Source organism: Brassica napus, chromosome C8, assembly GCF_020379485.1.
Source record: "Brassica napus cultivar Da-Ae chromosome C8, Da-Ae, whole genome shotgun sequence".
In the NCBI taxonomy this organism is placed as follows: Eukaryota; Viridiplantae; Streptophyta; class Magnoliopsida; order Brassicales; family Brassicaceae; genus Brassica; species Brassica napus.
In genome coordinates, this window is record NC_063451.1 from 45,996,331 (window position 1) to 46,007,777 (window position 11,447).

General features: G+C 32.0%; 1 long non-coding RNA gene across 1 annotated transcript; it reads right to left on the minus strand.

Annotated features, from left to right (window-relative positions):
• Nucleotides 1-3,272: 3,272 nt before the first annotated feature.
• On the minus strand, nt 3,273-4,080 carry LOC125591299. Its single transcript, XR_007327250.1, has 2 exons — nt 3,839-4,080; nt 3,273-3,659 (listed from the first exon to the last, which is right to left on the minus strand). It is a non-coding gene; the product is annotated as an uncharacterized LOC125591299 (long non-coding RNA).
• Nucleotides 4,081-11,447: the final 7,367 nt, after the last annotated feature.

Consider the following 11,447-nt stretch of genomic DNA (forward strand, 5'->3'; position numbering starts at 1 on the left):
GCATATAGGTTGCATTCACTTGCATTGGGAGCAATGATTTTAAATACCTTGTAAAGAACACTACGTTGCACCTGAGTATCCATGCACCTCTCGAAAAGACTTGTATGTTTCGAGCCTTGAAAACTCTTCTTGAAACTTGTTGATTGTAGAAACTCAGTCTTTGAAGCCAGCTACAACCTTATTTGAACTGAATGAACTTAATGCTTCTTGCTTAGGGTCTCTTGTGTACTGAGTCATGGCTATACACACTTGAGTTGTCACATCTTTTATGCCATTCTTTTTGACAAACTCTAGTGGTAGACCACTCCCAAAACCTTTCCTTCCTTTTAAGCTTTCATTGTTTGATGAGTGAGGCCTTCTTCGGAAAGTTTTACATGTGCATAATGTTGAGAGTATCGGGAACGACAATGCTTGATCTTCATTTTTGCTGGATTGGACACTCTATTGTCTAGCTATAGGTGGGAGGGTGAGCGTTGTAATCATGATTTGGGAGAAATAAAAAGGATAGATTCTTGTGCTCAAGTGAATTGATTTATTGGGATAAGTAGAGAACCTCCAGCTCTAGTTTTGAAAAGTCTTGGCCCCCAACCTAAAAAAAAAAATAAAAAAAAAAAAAAAAAAAAAAAAAAAAAAAAAAGAGAGAAAAAGGGGGCTAGCAAAGTTGTTAGGAGCTGAGAGACATTTTGAGGTTGTGAAAAATCCCTTATAGATTTCAAGGAAAAAGAGCTGATGTTTTTAGAATCTTTTGGTGAGAGGTGTGAGTTGGGTTTGACATTTGAGAGTGAATGTGTAACTTATATGTTTGGGAAAAGGGTAGAACAATGGAGATTGAGCATTGTATGCATGAGTTGGTCCCTTTCTTAGATATATTATGTGCAATGTCAAGGCTACTTGTTTTGAGAGTAAACCACCTTAAAGATCATATGTTTTGAACCTCTTGAATCACTTGAATAAAAGCCTTCCCTTACCCAACCAAATGACTTGGACCAACTGACCATTTGCAAGAATTCACTTGATATCTTATGCTTAATGAATGTGAGAGTTGGCAGATCTGAATGTGTGGATGCTTGATGGTGAGTGTAGGGACAAAAGGAGTTGAGATAGGCCTAGAGAAGCTAGAGTGTAATAAGAGAGTGTGCTAATTGTGTTTGCTAGTGGTGTTTCTTTTGGTTATGAGCTCCCACCTTCAACCTCTCTCCCTATGAGTTCTAGAAAGTTCACTTGTGGACAAGTAAAGAACAAGTTTGGGGGAGTTGATATCTTGCATATTTCTATTGTTTTATCCATTCATCCATGTGCATTTTGATCATATAGATTAGGATTTAGCCATGTTTAGGTTGCATTTTGCATACATGAGTCCTTATCAGGTATTGGAGTACCACATGGAGTTCTTGGAGACACTTGGAGGCATTTGGAGCTCAAAAAGGAGTGTTTAGAGTGGTCATTGGGCGAGCAAGGCATGGGAGCGACCAGTCCGGAGCGACACCACCAAGTCGCTCTGATCACCAGTCTGGAGCGACCTCACTAGAGCGACAGGAAAGAGTCGCTCGCGTATTGATCACCCGGAGACAACGGATCCGGAGCGACCTCTCGCAGCGACACAGCGAGGTCGCTCCCGAATCATGGAATTTCAGAGAGTGAAAGATGAACACGGATGAAAGCCTTAAAGATATTTTCTGAAGCTCAAAATTTGTGGAGACACTGGAAATTGAGTTAGCTTTCCAATGGAAGTGGTTTCAAGTCATTTGAAGATGTATTGGATAAGTTATAATCGATTTACTACAGGTGTATCAACCCTTACCGGGGACCACTGGAAAGTTGATGGGATTAACCAACTTCCCACTTTCTTCCACCCACTTTTCCTTTGCACGATTTTTCCTACTTTTCTGTATAATATTTGCTTTCTTTTTATCCAAAGAGTGGGCAAGAAACATGAGGAGGGTACTGGGTAATAAAAGAAAAACTTGTCAAAACTCTCTCTCTTTGAAATATCATTGTTCTTAGTGTTCTTGAGCTGTTCTTCAATTGTTCATCATCTGTTCTTGAGTTCTAATTTCGTTTTGCTTGTTTAATCCTTGTTTATCTTTATTCTCTGTTGTATTTACTTGAATATGCTTCAATCTATTATGAGATTAAGTGTTTTCATGAAGATTAGTGAGTAGTTTCCTTAAGAATTCATGGGTTAGGGAGATTAGAGTAACTTAGTGAAGATCTATGGTGTTATTGTATTAGATCCTTGTATGAACTTGCTTGTTGAGTATTTTTAATGCTTGTTTAGTCTTGATCACTCTAAACCTGATTTTTAAACACTTCTCATCAGACATGATTAGATGAAGTGTTTGAATCAACTCAACTAAGCTCTAGTGAGATTAGCCAAGGACACTTGATGTTAAAATTGCTAGATAGTTATTGAACTTGAACTTAAAGATTGCTTGATTGAATTAAGCCAAAGACATTTGATGTTTAATGATTTCTAAGCAAATGGGCATTTACCTAGACATAGGACTTGTCTAAGATTGTGTTTAGACTTAAGAGATTATTTTGATTGAAAGCTTGTCACCTAGATTGGATCTTAGTTACTTGAAGTCAATTCCCAATACCCATGGATTCACTTGTCTAAACTGATTAAAACCTTGTTGTATTGCTCTGTTTGCTATTGTTACTTGTCACACACTCACAACTATTGAATCTGCTTAGCTTAAGAAATGACTTGTATTCTCACTGATTCACATCACTAGGACTGGTTCGACATTCACCCCCCTACACTATAACATTTGCAATAGGCAGAAAAACCGATTATCAGTGGACCTCATGGTGAGTTTCAATATTCATATATGATTTTTTTTAAAAAAAAATTGATCTTTGGGGTTCATGGTATTCTAGTTAGTATGTTGATTTTGGTTCCATTTGTAGTAGCTGCGCCAAAACAAATCAGAGAGTTAATGAATGTTGATGGATTAACAAATGATGAAGTTAAAAGCCATTTACAAATCCTACTAAACACGTGCAATTATTTTCTTTCTATAATTTGATGGAAAAAATAATGGAAAATTCAATAAAATTTAGAATATAATCTTACACAAAGTAATGTTAATTTATTTATTAATTTTGGAATATATAATAGAAATATAGACTGCATACTAAAGGGCCAAGCCAAACAATATCTAACAACGGAAACGCTCAAACACAACATTACGTAGTCGTGGGAGGTTTATTGTGTCTACTCTTCTCTAGTGTTTTGGTTCATTTTGATGAGTTGAGTGTAGAGTTAATTTGCACGGTTGCAACGAAACAAATACTGATCCAACGGTAGCAAACACTTTCCCACATTATCATAGATACATAATTATGATAAAGCCCATCAAAAGGCCCAGAAATTAAAGAAAGCCCATGATTTGTCATATGAGAGTCGAAGCTAAGAAGAACGTACCGACCCAGAAGTATTGAATCGAATAACCGGAGAAAATGGCGAAGCCTTTGGGTACTACCGGCGAGTTTTTCCGGCGAAGAGATCAATGGAGAAAGCATCCGATGCTCTAGAACCAAATGAGACACGCTCTTCCCGGTCTTGGCATCGGCATCGGCGAGCAGATCTACAGCAAAGCTTTGGCTCCTTCCAAATCGTCTCACCACAACCAGAAACAGCCGGCTCCGTCTCACTAAACAGCATCGATCTTCTCCGATCAGGTAAAAATGAATCGTTGATGATTGATTCAAACTTGTATTCTAACTTAGAGAGGTGGATTATATATCTATATATGGTTTATCTTGATTAGTTTTTTGAATTATACGTTCTCTTGTGTATGTTAAATTGATCATTTTGTATCAGATCTCTTACACTTTTAAAAACTGGTTGTCTGTTTGCAGATGCTCTAAACAGTGGCGCCCGAGGCTTCTTCTCGGTTACTAAAGCTTTCTTGTATTGTCTTAATAGTCTGTTTGTTGTAATGAAGAAACAAAGAATTTGAACTAACTCTATTGAATTTAAAAGCTTGTTGTCTCAAAGGTTCTCTTTGTATCCTCACAAGTTTGTCTTTCTTCTTAACTGACAATTGAATTGAAGGTTTGCCCATTCTTGTTCAACTGTTTTTCTAAGTGGGTACTCAGCTAAAACTGGGTCGTTTTGGAGATTGTAGCTTTCATGGTTTAGTAGTAGAGAATCCACTTATTCATGTAGCTTTCATGGTTTAGTAGTAGAGAATCCATTTCCTGTGGATAAGTATGCACGTAAGATAAATGGATAAGTATGCACGTAAGATAAAAGCCCAGTATGTTTAACAATGTGGTCCATTATATTTTGGTTCCGTGAATGAATTTTTTCGTTTTAATAAAGGGATGTTTATGAAATATGAATGAGAATTGAAGATGCTATTTCATACATTTTGGAATTTATAATTCCAAGTACAGGTGAGTAATGGTCAGAAATAAATTATAATAATTTCAATTATTATATTCAACTTTATTCTTTAGTTTAGAAAATTATATTATAAGGTACGAGTTTATATTTTCTTACACGCTACGTCCATTTCATCTGTCATATAACTGTTACTTGAGCAATATATATATATATTACAAAATAGTAAAGTGAATCAAAAGAACATATAAATAATACATGTATGATTTTTTTTTTTATAAACCCTATCGTCCGGTCGGCCCCGGAAGAACGCACTTAGTGCTACAGAGTGGACTAGTTCGAAAGCGTACCACACTGCCTGACCCGAGTTTGGAATACCTTCCGACTAATGCCAGGAGGTGGTCTATGGCCCACCATGTAAACCACTTGGGCCGAAACCCAAGCTCAAACTGGCCAAGTAGTGATAATTTAGTTCCCAGTGAAAATCGAACCCAGTACTGATGTGGATACACACCAAATCCCAAGAGATTGCCACTAGGCTACCACCACTTTCTTTTTCAAGAAAATGTTAAAGTGCACTTACCCATAGCCGCGAAATCAGATGTCAGTAAACTGATTGCACGTAAAACCCCATAATAGTGTTAAAAAAATCCAGGACTCGTGCATTTGCTTTGTTGGAAAGATTGTCGGCAGTAAGGGAAAATGATCTTTGTAAAATAAAAATCAAACACTAACCAGAATTTCTTTCATGTGTATATTCTAGTTATGTATTGATTCCATGTTGATGTTTTTTGTAATGAAACAAAGGAAATAAATAATTAAACAACGACAAGTAATCATAAGTAACTTCTTGTGTTTATATATAAGATTAGATAGGTAACTACTATAGTATAGTCACAACACTGTTGTTCTCTTAAACTAATAGTATAACTTAATATTTGGAAACAATGTTTTTCTTTGTTCTATATATGCATAATCAATTATGAGTCTGAATCACATAGAATGCATCTAATTTATTATGAGACGATCGAGCCGAACTGTATAATTTAGCTTTCTTGTTAACAAAAATGTGTACCAAAGTTCGCAAAATATTCATTGTCACAATTCAAAACTTCGAAATCCAGGTTTTCAATCTATCTTTTGGTTAATATTTCAAAATTTTATAATCTTTGTCCTGATAATCTCGACCGGTCAATAGCGGAACGCCGCTACTAGAAATATGTTGTATCTACGTACGTACGTAGTTTATCATCCATCGTAATCAAAACCATCGCATGCATTGCTAGTCAATAGCTGTCAATAAGATATATTGTTTGTCTTTTTCATTATTTTAACAACTATATATAGATCTTAGAATATGTCATATATGTTCGCTTAAGAAAATCCCTTTTTCAAATTAAAGTTTTGTCCAACGAGATGGCACGGTTCTTTGTAAATTCGATTGGAACTGCTATTGTGTGTTGATCTTAGGATTAAGAATAAAGAATATGTAAAGGATAATTCTTTGGGTTTTCAGAGGACCAATATTCCTCAGAAAAGAGAGATAACCAATATTCCTCCACTATATGCAATACATCATGAAGACATTAACCATTTTTAATTACCAACACAATAAATATAATGAAAAACGAACTATTTTCCAAAAATTATTTTCTGAGAAGTTTCAAAAAAAAAAACAATTATTTTCTGAGTTAGATTATTCACACCAAATGGGCTATGAGCTGACCCGTGAATTGGTCCCCAGTTCGTCTGTTGCACCGTTTCTAGTATAAATAATTAAATTTGTGCGCCTATGAATTTGTATATGTATTAATAACTTTTTTTTTTTTTTTAACATGGGGTATCCCAGGCCCTTAGGGCCCAGATAATTCCCAAGGGGAGGTGCAATCCACGGATAAACTCTCTCTCCGGGTATTCAAATGAGCCCGAAAGCATGGGCTCATATCTGTGTAGGTGACAGGATGGGCAGTTCGCCATCGCCTGGCGTCGAACCCGTGAGAATGACGATTGGCCCCCAAGGTCTTTCGCCAAGCGGACTACCTCATTATGTCGTATGTATTAATAATTTACTATGATATATATGAAAATTACGAATATTTAATTATTTATACACATGTACACACAAAAGAGCTCTATTTTAAACTTTTTGGTTGACAAGAAAAAAAAACTATTTTTCAAAATAATGTTCGATCTTCATAAAATGAATTGGTGAAACCACCGTTATCCTTCTTTCTGAAGAAAAAACACCAGTATCTTATGGAAGTTCTTTTTTGCAATATTTATTTCGATAACTTAACTTTGACTTTAGAGGTTGATTGTTTTCAGTTTTTTGATTAGTTTTTGCTTTTTCAAAAACCATTTTCTATCCAATCAAGTTTTCGATTCTCTAAAAATTAAGAAAACTAATTTTGCTAAAAAACTAATTTTAAATCAATCAAGAATTTGACAAAAAAGCTTTTCTATAAAATAGGAAAACTGGTTTTTAGATGTTTTGACCAAATTTCAAAGAAAAATCAAAAGCCAAGTTTTGGTGATTTTGCAAAGTGTACGAATACTTTTCAGGGACATTTGCCAAAAACAACCTAAATATTCAGGTCAAATTTAAAAATGTACCCCACTTTAAGTCAAATGCAAAGGTTGAAGTATTATTTAACCCTCATGACCAAACAAAAAAACAGAAATATATTTTACGTTTCTATCCTTCGGAAGTCTACACGTAATAAAAGAAGTCTACATATATAGACTTCCTACGAAGTCTACCTTATAGATTTATTTTGTAGTCTACACTCTAATTTGATCTAATAATTTAATTTTGAAAATGTATAAAAATAATTATTGTGATATTTTTAACTAATCATCAATATAATGGATAATATGAAGTAAGTAAATTAAAATTTCATATAATTGAACAATTTTGAAGAATATATACTAATTTGGTTATCATGTGTTAGACAATGTTCATAGTTTATAAACAAAAGGTTCTAACATGTTATGTCTTTTAGTGGTTGATTTCGTAGGGTTAGATTTTAGATTTTGTTTTTATTTTGTTTTATAAACTTAAATCTGCATATTAATGTTTGGTAGTTTATATTTTGTATAATTGAGACTTTTTGATTATCAAGCAAAACATTTAGGGTTTGAAATTTGTGGTTTAGGGTTTCGTAGACCTACAATAAAGTCTATTTATTTGAAGACGTCTTTTTCAGTCTATATTCTTCAATTTTTTACAAAAAAATCATTATATTTAAACTAAGTTAAGTTCCTTAAAAATAAAAAAGAGAAATCATATACTATAACTATTGAAAAATAAAGAAATAAATTTAGTAAATCATATATTAAAATTATTAAAATAATAAAGGATAAACAACAATAATGAAATTATTATAGTAGACTTCCAAAAAGGTCTACTATGTTACAGTAAAATCTACTCCAAAATTTTAATTTTAGTAGACTTCAAAAGAAGTCTACAGCGTCGTAAATTTTAACCTAGTTACATTTTTGTCTCCCTATATAAACACAATTTATACAGTATCTCTCTAAAGTAGCTGCATAAGTTTTTAAAACTATCTCCCTTCTCTCTAAAACTCTCTCCCTTCTCTCTAAAATTCTCTTCATTCTTTCAAAAACTCTCTCATTTCTCTTATTTCTCTCTAAAATTTTCTCAAGTCTTTCTCGCAATGTTATCTTGTCATTTTAGATATTATGATTCATGGTTTTCATCTTCTCCTTTAAAAAATGTAAATTTTAGATCAATAGATTTTAAATGTGTATTTTTATGTTATTTATTTCTCACAATATTATCTTTTTTTTTGTAGGTATTATCACTCATGAATTTTATTTCTCCTCTAAAAATGTAAGTTTTAGATTAATAGATTTTAAATATGTATTTATATGTTTATATTCAAATAAATTTATAGATCAAGCTTTGTGCATTAATTTGCTACTAGTTTATCTTATAAATTCTATTTTGTAAAGTATTTTCAGATTTAAAATTATTTTCACATTTCAAAATGTATAGATTTTTTCAGATCTGAAAATTATCAGACAGTGTAGACTTCTAAAGAAGTTTGCTAAAGCTAGTAGACTTCATATGAAGTTTACTAAACCACAAAGTTTAAGCAGGCTTCATTGGAAGCTTACAAAAATATGACTTTAATTTTTTCTTTGTTTTTTAATAATTTTATCTTATTTTGCAGGTATTTTCTTCAATAGTTGTTCTATTCTTCTCCCAAAAATGTAAGGTTTACATATTACATCTATAGATTTTAAATATGTGTTCTAGTATTTATATTTAAATAAAGTTACATATTCAAATTCTATGTCTTTAATTATTACAATTTTTTCTATTAAATTATATTTTTTTAAAGTTTTTTAGAATTTAACTTATTTTATGTTTTTTAATATATATATTTTTCAGATCTAATTTCTTTTTGATAGAGTAGACTTCAAAGTCTACTTAAAAGTTAGGGCTGGTAGACTTCAAATAAAGTCTACTAGCCTTGAATTTTAAGCATATTTCATTACAAGTTTACTCAATATGATTTTAATTTTTATCTTATTTTTCAAAATTTTATCTTATTTTGCAGGTATTCTCTTCCGAAGTTTTCAAATCATCTTCCCAAAAATATAAGCTTTACATATATTCATTATAAAATATTTTGTGTTTGTAATGAACTAAATTTATAGATTCATACTTTATGTTTTTGATTTGTTACAAGGATGGCAAAAAAAACTATTTTTGAAATATCTTCCAAAACAAAGCATTTTCAAATTTTCTAAATGTACACTTTTAGATATGAAAACTTTCCGTTAGTATAGACTTCAACTAAAGTCTACTAAACAATAACTTTACGTAGACTTAATAAAAAGTCTACTCAAATATGATTTAATTTTTTATCTTATGTTTTTCTCATAACACTATTTTATTTTGCAGGTATTTTTTTCAAAACTTTATTTGAGGCATCAAGTATATGAAACTCAAGAATACTTTTTAATATATTGCTTTGTAATAATTTATTATAATAAAATATTAATTTTTAAATAATTGTTTAATGCATAATCTATAAAGATTGTATTCATTTTTAGTTGTGTTTCACTTGTATGATATTATTAATTTTTTGTTCGATATCATTTTTCACAAGATCTAATCAACCAAACAAGTAAAACCACCATAGGTGAAAATAATAACTAACACACATGTGAGAAGAAGAAAATCTATACAAAATTTCCAAGAAGTTTAAAGAGTAAAACTAATTAAAAAAATTGCAATAAGTTCTAAGTGTATAATTATAACACATTAACTTTTGAAATTCATCCAAAACCATTAAATTACTAACATACACTGTAAAATAATTAAATCATGAAAAAATATGATGAATAATACACAAATGCACTTTTAATAGAATTTACGACGTAGACTTCAACTGCAGTCTACCTTTGTAGATTTACAAAGACGTCTACACTTATTATCTAACACCAAAAATCTCTAGTTGGCTCTGGCTTGATACACAAAGGCGTACAAAGTGTGTCTTAGCTAACTCGATCAAGTTCCGCACTTGTCTATCATTCGTGACATGCATATGAGGAGTATCCGGAACCATTTGCTGTAAAATGACGTCTAGTAAGGAATATGTTAGCACCATCTTCTCGATTTTCTTGTCCAGACCATAATCTTCTAGTGCCATTTCAAGAAGTTCACCATGTGTACAACCATCCGACACAAGAAACATTCTCCTTCCTTTCCAATTATTGACCACAAATTCCCGCAAAGAGCCTTTCACCACCCATTCTCCGTATACACAGGTATCTGAGCCATTTCCTGCAAAAAAAATACAGGTTTATATAATCAGGGAAGAAATATTTCATGTTTCATAAAAATATAAACGAAGACTTACAAATACATCTACAATTATTAGCTAACAACATAGTCAAATCAAATGAATTATACCTTCATAATTATAACAATTTTTTTTTTCAAAATCACTCAAACCCATTAGGATTAACTAACACACACTGTCAAACAAAAAAAAACTAGAAAAAACTTAATGAATAATACACAAATTCACATTTTTATATATTTTTCTATGTAGACTTAATATTCAGTCCTCGAAGATGTAGACGTTCTTTTCAGTTTACCATGTAGACTGTCACATAGGTCTACTCTTTGGGTTGGTTTTTGCAATTGCAAATTTTACGGGTTGCTCTCTATATTTGAAAAAAAGTTGTGATTTTATACATGTAGACTTTCATTTCAGTCTACACTTTAAAAATATTAGTTTTTGCAATTGACCAGAATTCATCTAAGATTTGACTTTCAAAACTAGACTTCATATGCAGTCTACATGCTTGAATTTTTTTGAAAGAGGTTAATTTTGCAATTGACCAAGTTTGACTTCCAATGAGTAAATTGAAATGAACGTCTACGGGTGTGTAGACTTCTTGTGAAGTCTACTCTCAAATCCGACGGGTTGGTTTTGCATTTGACCAAAATAAAAAAGTAGACTTTATACACAGTCTACATTTTTTTTTTCTAGGATAAGAAGACTGCATATGAAGTCTACAATTTAATAAATTTTTTGATTGCTTTTTAAACTTTTTGGTCAAACACAAAACTAACCTATTCAACGAAGTCAAAGTTTTGGTCAAATGCAAAACTGACATTTTATAGACTTCGTTGGCAGTCTACAGTTTGTAGACTTCCGACGAAGTTTATTTTGAAAAGTCAAAAGTTTGGTGAAATGAAAAACTAACCTCTTTTAGGTAGACGTCTTAGTAAGTCTACCGAAATTTTTATTTATGTTGTCAAAGGTAAAGACAGTGACTGCTGGGGAAGTCTGCATTAGAAAAAAAAAATTGTTTGGTCAATTGCAAAACTAACCTGTGCGTTGACAAATAGACTGCATCGTAAGTCTACACGGAGGCGTAGACATACAAAACAGTCTACTATCGCGACACAGATCTGAAAAGGAACGAAAACCATGTAAATAGTTATATTTTTCCTGTGTAAAGCTCATTTCCAACCTTTTCAACCGTCCAAACTCCAAATATGAGCAAAAAGAAGCATCTTTGACGATTCACTAATGAAGAAACTCAA